This window comes from Bombus flavifrons, chromosome 12 (genome assembly GCF_040668555.2).
Source record: "Bombus flavifrons isolate JBK064 chromosome 12, iyBomFlav1_principal, whole genome shotgun sequence".
Taxonomy (NCBI): Eukaryota; Metazoa; Arthropoda; class Insecta; order Hymenoptera; family Apidae; genus Bombus; species Bombus flavifrons.
Window position 1 is genome coordinate 4,756,399 of NC_138453.1, and position 10,853 is coordinate 4,767,251.

Below are 10,853 nucleotides of genomic sequence, written 5' to 3' on the forward strand. Positions count from 1 at the left end.
CTATGGCGGCAGGCAGTCTACGATGCCTAGAAGAGCTCCTATTTCGAACGATTGCGGCCTCGAGAGTTTGCATATGTCATTCCACGCTTAGCCAGCACTACTAATTCTACTGACAGATACGAACAAGCGGCCGGCCCGATCATTAATTTAGCACGGCCACTTTCACGATCCGTTCTTTGAAGAAAACCAACGTCACCGGAATTACAAATTAGCCCTGAACGACCCAGCAACCTTCAAGGCTCCGCGAGACGAGCCGCGAAATGACTTACTCCGATCGTGGACTTCCAAGAAGGCAACCCAAAGAAGAAATTGATTGCACGGTAAAAGTGAACCCACTTACTAACTTGCACGTTCGCTCTTGGAACAATAGTTCTAAGGTTAGCCGAGAGGATATATATTTATATGTTTCTTTTCTCACAGTCTAGGGGCAAATTACAGAGAAAAGGAGAGAGAGAGAGAAAAAGGGAGAAAGAATGGAAAGGGAATTTGCATTGATAACCAAGGGGTTCCTTTCGAATTGTTAAACAGCGAACCGGTGAAACTAACCAATACGATGCATCCATCGGTGCAATTTATTTTTTACGACACCATGAAAGAAAGTATGAATTATAGCATTGATAAGGCCGCGGGCCTCTTTTCGGTTTGAAGCAGTGTCATAAATCAAGCCTCCTGCAAAAAGTTTCAGCATGACTACAATTGAGATTGGCCATGGGCCACGAACCAACTTTTTTCTTCTTTTTATTTCCCTGTCGGCTTTATGCTTACTAGCTTCGCGTCGAAATCGACAATAAAAACCGAACCGACGAACTTAATCGTGCACAGAAGAGAATCGCTAGCAAGACGTAGCTATTTAGTTATACATAATACACGTTAAACGATTGTTACGCGAATCTTTTGCTTTTGCATATCATTTCACTTAATTTGCCTGTGGTTTCTTCCGCTAGTTTACTTCCGAATATTTCTTAATCCTTTTTGAAATATTTTTGATATACAACAGAATTAACGACTTTGACACTTTTTAGAAACGAAAGTTATGTTTCAAAAATGGATTTTTATTTATACACAATAGAAAAAATGAAAAAATATAAAAAAAATAGAAAAAATATAAATAACAGTTTATATATTATCAAGATCCTTTATATTTATGCAATGCAAAGGATTAATATTAAAAGGAAATAAATAATAGTAGGTTTTCTTAGAAAATTTCTCAATATCTGTATTTGGCAAAAAGTAATTAATATTTTATTCAACCCTTATTTCACTCGAAAATTTTTAAGTTTGAGTCTCTACTAATTATTTAACGCTTTTACCTCCAAATTTACCAGAACTGTAATTTCCTTTTATAAAACGTCTATTCTAACGAGTTCCATCGTGTTAATTTCAAACTCTTATAAAAATCTTATCTTACTTACGAGACTATCTAATGGTAGAGAAAAATTCTTCGGATCTTTGGAACGATAAATCCTCTAATTATTCCATATGATCGTGCGTAGAAGACTTTGCCCAGTCTGATCAAAAGGATCAACGATCAATCTCGAGTTATAGCGGCAACATTTTTTTCATCTAGCGATTTTTCACCGAAGGAAAAAGACTTCGATGTGGGCGTCGAAATATATTTATGTATGTGGACATTTCTTGCGTTCTCGATATAACGCGAAGTGCGTAGATTCTCCGCCGAATGGAACTGGCTGCGTAGAAGATTAGAATGAACCGTAAAGTCCGACGTCTGGTCGATCGACGAAATTAGTATCGCTTACTCACCCTACTAATCACACACTGTCTGGCTGCCTTACGAAATTCTGGGTTCCTCGTACTCGACACCGGTCGCGACAAAACAACTCTGTTTCCCTATGCTCCTTTCGTCGGCTCTCCCTTCGATCCATACCTTCAGTATCCAGAGAAAAGCAAGTTTTTCGATCGATCCTTACGTCCAAGTGAAAAAATAGATTTAATTAGTGAGAAACAATAGTCTTTTTTTGACAAATACCTTTTACACGAAGATCTCTTCTACATTTGTTTGTACAAGTTTGTACATTGTAAATTATAACTTTCAAAGATTCTCTTGTACGATAGTAACAATGTTGATAATAAAAGAGATAAAAGTTTGCAAGTGAATTTTACAAATTGAAAGTCAATTGGTTTATTGTAATAAATCTTTATGTCTGTAATAATTCAGTCAAGTAGTTTAGAAAAAAGAATTTTTCTTTTTTACTTAATCCATTCAGGACCGATGTCGCATTAACGCAACATTTTGTTTGAAACTTTCTTTTCACTCAATTTACGTTATTAAATTATATTTTTTACTATCGCTTACGAAGGAAAATTTCAAGGATTCGATTATATTCCTTTTTATCGCAATTTTTTTCCTATACAAATCCTACAATTTTATGAAATCTGAAGATACCGAAAAAATTCTCTTTGAATCATGAACATTTTCTTTACGTTCCCAATTTGCACGGCGATCTTCTGAAAAGTATCTACTATTTTTAATATATTTTTCTATTTAGGGAAAATATGCTAACTACTTCATACTTTTCTATATCATTTCACTCCTTAGCCCCTAATTTGAATCATGAAAGAGGTTTATGTTGAACTATCGACGGTCAACGAGGCGCGATACGTGTGAAGCAGGAAACATGACTTACGATGGAAAAGAGGAAAGGTGGAACAACGGCAAAGGGAAACGCGTTCGATGTTTTGCCACTTATAAATTCAATTCTCGTTAGAAGAGGCCGCGAAAGAGAAAACCAAGAGGAGAAAGGGAAGAAGCGAACAGATTTATAACATCCAGAATCCCCAGACGCAACCGTCTTATGAAACTATTTTTAGGTGTTTTTAGGGCCTCTCGAATTTAGGCCAGGTTTCTCAGAAATCGGGGGAACGAACGTGCGACAATGATAACGATACACACCTACGCCGATGACCGCGTTCGATCCACCTGTGATTTAATGAAAAATCATCTCCTTCGAATTTTCTTACATGCGAACGCATACCGTTTTGTTACACTCGCGTTTAAAAATATGAGAACACTTGCTTGATTATGACAAATGTTTTTAAAAAATTATGAAAAATTCCATCGAAAGCGAGTAATAAATTTATGAGGGTTAACAACATATTGTAATTCAGAGATTTCAAAGATTCGGAATGTACATAATTTGATTATTTATTCTGTATAAAATTTGGAAGCGATGGGTGATTTAATACTGGCAATTTATATATTTCAAACACGATTGAAAATGGCAAATGTCCTCCTACTTCTGAACAAGGGTGCACACTGTGTATATACACATCGATCATTTTGATTTTCGACATTATTTTCGACGCGGTTTTCATTCTTGCTTATCTTAAATTATGGTGACCTGTTGAATACGGAAACTTATAATATAAAAAGGAAAGGAAAGGTACGATCAGGTGGAGAAGAGATCGTCGGAATTCGCGATTCACGCTCGCGATTCGCATTATCGTTGCTAGAGGCAGATTCGATCTAGCAATTTCGCGCTACCGAGCCGTTAACCCAATAGCGATCGATTGATCCTTGTTAAAGTCATTCGCTGTGATCTCCGCATAGCGAACATTCCACGTGTGAACATCTGTTGCCAATCTGTTCGATCGGACGTCACACGTTTAATGTGAATTCGTTCGTCACCAATTTATTAGAAAGAAATTAGTTTACGAAACAAGAGACGCGATTTAATAACACGAAGATCGCGTCGATGATCTGAACTTTTCGCCGTCTTCTTTAACATTGCTCGATTTATTACACGCTATATTGTTTTGCATGAAAAAAAGATTTTATCAAGTTGCTACAATTGTAATTGGTCTATCGTCAGTTATCAAGCACGCTAATGGAGGAGAAATTTGTTATAAATCACGCGTGCTCAATGTTAACAAAGTATTGTATATAATAAATTGATCATCGTAAATAATAAATTTTTTAATGCATAAACTACTTAAAAAAAATTGAGGTACTGTAATAGTTCCACTGCAAGGATTTTTAAATTTTAGAAGAGATAATTCTCATAAACCTATAATAACGAAACTAGTTAAAAGAATGCATCGAATTATCTGGAAATGATGCTTAATATATATACCAATCGAATACATGATTTATCGGAGCTTTTACAATCGAATGGATGCCTCCACGATGATAATGATGAAATTTCTCAAAGGTATAAAAAAATCTATCTAACTTCCTCGTGCTATCGCGATGGTGATTAAACTCACGCGAGGTGATTAAACCAAGGTGATTTAAAGAGAAATCACACACCTGACGCATAGTTAGCTTTTAAAGTACATACACACTCTGGTAGTAGAACGCAGCGGGAATTCGACGTAGTAAATTGCCCCCTTTTAACGGTAAAATGCGTCTTTAATTCATGTATCAAGACTCGTGCGTACGTGCGTGCGTGCGTACACCTGTAGCTGTGTTGTTACGTCATTTTCTTCAGGATATATGAAAATCGATCTGATTAGCATCAGACTGATGGATCATCGCGTGCACCTGTACTGCGGTTTCGCTCCAATTTCCAACGATCAATCGATACGTAGTTCATTGGTGTATTGCGCGTTTACAACCGCAATTTGGTTGATACGAAGCAACCAGCGTGGGAAATCGCGGTGATGCTTTCTAGAATGATTTATTGCGCTGCTACCGATTCCAGCAATCTTCATCAATTTATTAACCCTTCGCATTCCTTTGCTTTTCCTCAGATCCATTTCTTTCACACGTTACCCATATGTACATCATTGTACATCTATTTTCATAATAGATAGGTATTTTCGGAATAAAAACTGTGGATAAGTTTTAGAAAGACAACTATAAAATTTGCTTTTTCGCAATTTTCATCCGGAAATAAATAGCATGGAATTAATTTGAAAAGTATTCTTTGTAATCGATCATTTGTAATTTTATTATACCGCCAGTAAAGGATTAGAAATAATATTTCGCCATTCGATATGAAAGTAGTGAGAAAATAAATCATAAATATGAAGCAGTGGTGATACGAGAATTATTCTTTTATATTTTATATTATTTACATTTAAAGCAAAATTTGTATTTATTTTCTATTCCACAATTATTACTGCTGTGATTCAGAGATGCTCTTGGGTTATAATACTAATCCAAGGGAATTAAATACGTCCATTAAAGAATTCGCTAACATCGAGGATCTGATCGATAACCAAAACTTAAGATCAAAGTTGCATCACTGGAGTTCGCTGAACTTGTCCAATCGGGCGATAACGGGATCCGCGAAATTATCAATTATAATTCCATTAGCACGGGATCATAGTGTGATAAAAGGCGACTTACGGGCAAGCAAATAGGTCAATATTGCGATGAACTGCACGATTTCTGACCTAGACAATGTGTTAAGAATATTCTGCATCGTTGACGCGAAATTAGATTACACGCTTCCAACGAAGTCAATAACAAACTGTACATGACACACTTGTGGCCGTTCATAATTACACACGGCATAGTGCGTTTGTGTGTACGAGTGGCGTGTATAAAAGTCGTAGAAGATGCGACGAATTCGTGGAAAGAGTCGATATCCGTGACGATATATACCCCTGTATCCATGTATCCAGCCAGCGAGAAAAATAAAATGATAATTCGATATTATTCGTAGCCTATTAATGGCGGACAATTGATTCGATCGTCACGATGTTTTCGGTTTCTTATGCGCAGCCACGTATCCGAAGTACACGTATCATCAGTGTGATAAACGAGTTCCTCGCTCGTTCAGTCGATTAACGTTTAATTGAAATCACGTAATGCTAAGCATAATCGTTACATCAATGTATCGATCGATTAAAGGGTGAAAGGAAAAATTATAGCTGCCAAGGTCGAACAGAATGAGCTATAAAAAATAAGGCGATTCTAAGTTACTCAGAAAAGACGAATGAAGATGTAATTCTCGATCGTGGGTCGGTACCATTAGCGTCATGTGAAATACAAAGTTTCCGCTAGATCAATAATATTTACATGTTAACAGCCACTGACGTAATATTTTCGTAGTTAGGATGTGGCAAGATAGATCGGTTATCAATATCACGTTGTGCGTCTGTAGGGAAAAGGAAATTTCTTGGGAGAGGATGATACGTATTTGAAAACAAACTCTTCGTATTCCTCGTTGTCTTAATTTCAGATTTTCTATTCTAGAATTTTCCACCGGGACATTGAATCGAATTGGAAATTGAGTTATTCCGCGAAGAATATAATTATTACTAGACTGCGGATGTCGATAGAAATTTATATTTTCACGAACGTAATTATACAAATGAAACCTACTTAGAGATCTGTTTTCTGCGCTAAATATCATAAGAAGTATTTTATAATTTAGATATTCTGTGTAATTCTGTGCAAGTTTTTTAGAACTTTGAATTTCCCATAAATGCGTAAACATTGGCGGTGCAACTATTCTGTACTATTTGTAAACCAAGGCAATGGAATTTTATTCAAAATGGATAGAATCCATTATCAATGAACAGAAAAAAAATAAATTATTTCTGTATTTCTGCATACAGATAACGAGGTGCAGCGAGAATTTTTGTTCAAAGAATGTTTTCGATTACGAAATTATTTTATCACGGAACGATAATGCGCGACGGTCTTTCTCACAGCAAGAAAGATCGTAAGGTTGGACTAAACTGCACATTGCGAACACAGGTTGCATCAGCCACGCGACATTCCCGGTGTCCGACACAGCTGGCCGTTCCTAGCGCGTTGCCTAGTTCCATCGAAAGCCTATCCAATTGTGCGATTCGAAAAGACCGGATACCGAACTGTCGCCGACTATCGCGAACCATGTTGACTTCGAAACCCGGAGACTAGTATTTCAGAACCTCCGCCAAGCGACTGCTTCATTGCTTTTCGTTTCACATGCCGATAATTTAGCCGCGTTGCTGGCCAGATGTACGAGCTTCCTCGATTCAGAACAACTGCTCTCCTACCATCGAAGTAATTCGTAGTAATTGCGTTTCATTCATCGTTACGTTGTCGGAGACTATTTCCAGTCATTGTTTGCTCGAACGACAGACTGCTTTGACCTAACAAATTCCTTTCATTTTTAGCCATTTCATGTTAGACACGCTCGATCTTGTCACATACCAAATCGATCAATCTCCACTTTTTATTTATTTCCTAATTTCGTTATTTAAGTGCACGATTAATATCCAATTTTGAAGAAATAAACGACTTACTTTCGTAAGTTCGTTCGTCGCAATAAGATGGCACAAATAATGATAAATACCACAGTGAATCTAATTTCTTTTCACGGAGTCGATCAGGATAGTTTCTAAACTGCTCGTCTAATTATAAAGTAACGTTGCAATGAAATAATCAACAAAAATGTACTTTTCGAGTCTTCGTTTTTTTCTACTATTTCGCTGGAAAACTATACTTATAGCTATTTATTCGCGAATTGAAAATTTTGCTTATGTCTTTGGAAAGACGTTTGGATCGCGACAAATACGAAATTACAAAATCTGACAATTTCGACAGGTGGTGCTGAAAGTATGTATGAGTTTCTATCGTAGCTCGAGCGTTCCCCATGGTGCGAGGATTTGAAGTTTCAAAATCGTTACTGTAGTCAGATATACTACGTAAAATGAGAAGGCAAACCGTTGCAATCTGATTGAACGACTGACAGACATTCGTCACGTGTGAAGAACGGTGGTCGTTTTTTATTTAATTATAGCTTCCAAAAAAGCGGGTGGTCTTTATAACAATGCTCGTGGCGGCTGGCTGGCAGGCGATTTGTGCGTCTAGACGAGTCCCCGTGTTCTCGGGGCTGTCTCTTCTGCTGTGTGTTGATTCAGCGTAACCGATTTAGCCTAACCTACGTGATGGACACACTTATACCGTCTTCTCGCCCGCCGATACGCATAAATTTCACGGACAGACGAAACAACCCCGACGACGAGATGAGAACTCACACCGCGCGTCTACACACGGCAAAGGACGTGGATCGGAGAATCGGTGAACGAGCTGATGCCGTCGTGCAAGTCATATCGTAGCGATTCGACGATTTTAAAGGTAACGTACGAAGACCACAATTTGATGTCACTTGGTTACCAAGAGGAAATAGTTCTATATATTGTACATAGTTATAATAGGGGATACAACCTGTTAGATCCAAAGATATGCATAAAGTGGCTGCAAAGAGTATCTGCATATCGTTACGTTTATTATAACATTTATATATTAATTAATTAAACTCCAGTACTTTTATACGAATATGAAAATTTAGTAATATGAAAATGAAATCCGCAACCTGGTAAGAAAATATTTTTCTGCCCACTGTGCGAGCGTTTCGAAAACTAGACCAATCATCTTGACTTCCTGCAAATTTTATAACTTTTTATTATCTTCTTAAGATGATAGGTTATTTCCGTACGTACCACGTGTATAATAATGAATTTTAAAAACAACATTAGAAAATAATACTTGTAATATTATCTTTTTCCCGTATTTTTTAATTTATGGAGTTAATCGGTGTGATTCTTAAATAAGTTTAAGTATGCTTCTTAAATATAGATACTAAATCAACAAAGAATATCGAGGGCACAAGAGATATGACAATCGACATATTCAAAATGCTTAAGACAAGTGGCAAAGACACTTTTTACACATGCTTAATCGGTGGTGTATTAAACCTCAAAATGTATCCTTTACGATAGGAAACATAACTTTTTAAGTTCGTCCATGTAGCCGTTACGCTATCTTGTCTGTTTCATGTACAATGAGTTTTTATGTGAATCTATCAGAAGAGATTATGTAATAGGGATTCATAGATTTTTTTGCAACGTCTATGATTTCTCGTTCAAACAATAAGAGTTAACGTTCAGGTAAATGAATTTAGAATAAACGATACATGATTGAAATGAAAAATGAAGTAGATGATAAATGTTAATAATAAATGGCGATGCATTTAGTCAGATACAAATGTTAGTTTTGTTTCAAGAAATAAACTTTAGATAAACAAGATTCTACTTGTGAAGAAAAAGAAGAATAAAAAGAAGTTAGGTTTAATATTAGATTTAAGGACATTTAGCATCACGGCAAATTGAAGTTCGAAAGAAGAAGAGCGATAAGAAGAATGTAAATGGAAGAGTCACGAACAATTCTGCTGGTTGTGTTTCCATTTCGCTTTAGTGTCGAATTATAATCGCATTTGTCCAGAATTTGATGGTTGGTAAGTGGTCCACGTGGCATACAACGTGTTAATGATTTGCCGGGAAAATCGCGTTTAAAGTTACGCGCAACTAGATACAACCTCATCAAATGGACTAAGTTCCAATTTCATTCTAAATCGCAGAATGGTAACAATCGATATGATGCATGCACGCCGAGAACGTAATTCTAACGTCAGGATCCTGTTGCGCAATATTATTACTGAAATTTTACAAGTGACAACGTATTAGCGCTAGTAAATTCATAGAAGCGATAACTTTGGTAATAGAACAAATGATAGCCTTGTTATCCTACCTGCCTTAGAATTACAACCAATAACTTGTTGATTTACTAATGTTATTAATTTAACTAAATCGTCCAACTTACCACATAAATAATAATAAATCTATAACTGCAACGAGTTTAGCGATAAATCGAGCGATAATAAATCCTACAAATAACTTTTACCAACCACGAGTCACCCTATTATCTTATTTACCGCAAAATAATAAGATTGTGAAAAAAAAAGTCTATAATCTATAACCCGCAACTTGTCGATTCACTGATATATTATTACCGTATGACTATCGTAAAGTACCATGCGCGAAGTATCAGACTGTAGGAAAAATAACAGAGCAAAAGTAAAAACCGATCGAGGAAAGAAACTTATAATGAACAGGCAAATAAGATAAGATGAGAATCGGCAAGAGGAAAAAGAAGGTGTTGCGAGAATGAAACTGGCGCCACGACGGACGCTCGCCCCGGCCATCCGCGACGAGGATTCGAAAAAAAGTCCGCGGATACGATCGTATTATTTCCAGCGGCGGGAGATCGTTTATAAAAAAAGGAGCAGCAACAAGCTCGAAAAGAAAACGAGAATCTTATGGCGCCGCGACAACTCACGTCGACAGCTTTAAGATTCGCTGCTGGTGGGTCGAAAAGGTATCGTCTCTCTGTTGCCGATATCATTCGTGAGAAGAGAGAAACGTGTCGTCGTCTTGGTCGTGGACGTCGTCGGCGTCGTCCATCCGGCTCGTCTTTAAACTTCGTTTTCACTCACTGAGGCGCCGGCGTCTTCGTCGTCTGGCTAGGTAAATATGCGTAAATTCGCCCGCGATTACGCACCGGATCCGACCACCATCAAAAACGTCTTTCGACCTTTTAATATGTCGCTGCCGCGTGCGTACGCGCGAAATATACAGAGTGGAATATAATTCACGATACGAGAATGGCGTAAGAGAGATTCTATGGCTGGAAGTAAGATGAAAATCAAGAATAACAAGATCTAGTTGAAAGCTACGTTTTTGAGAGAAATTTATTTGGAAATTAGTTGTTTAGGACGTGCAGTTGAATGATAACTGTTGTTACGGATCCGTTGCGGCTCGTTACTGCGACTAGTTTCGTATGCTGTAAAACGTCAGTATGGGAAAGTATCAACTATTAATTTGTTCTTAAAGTTTAGGAGTTGCTTATAATTTTAGATAACTTAGCTTTTCTTCCTTATGTTCGTTGTATTTGTTTCTAGACTTTAAGTTGCAACTATCAAACTCGTAAAAATTAAACGTGTCTCGAATTTCTTGTTTCTACGATTACTAGATATATTTTGGTCAGACTTAACAGGTACTGATTTTTATAGAGCTTCCCATGGGTGTATTCCTTATACTATCTTAGCTATAAA

The 10,853-nt window shown here is 37.0% G+C and overlaps 1 long non-coding RNA gene across 1 annotated transcript; it reads right to left on the minus strand.

Moving 5' to 3' along the window:
• Positions 1-1,418: 1,418 nt before the first annotated feature.
• On the minus strand, positions 1,419-10,113 carry LOC138185524 (uncharacterized). Its single transcript, XR_011174641.1, has 3 exons — positions 10,079-10,113; positions 1,762-1,923; positions 1,419-1,688 (listed from the first exon to the last, which is right to left on the minus strand). It is a non-coding gene; the product is annotated as an uncharacterized LOC138185524 (long non-coding RNA).
• Between the last annotated feature and the right edge of the window lie 740 nt (positions 10,114-10,853).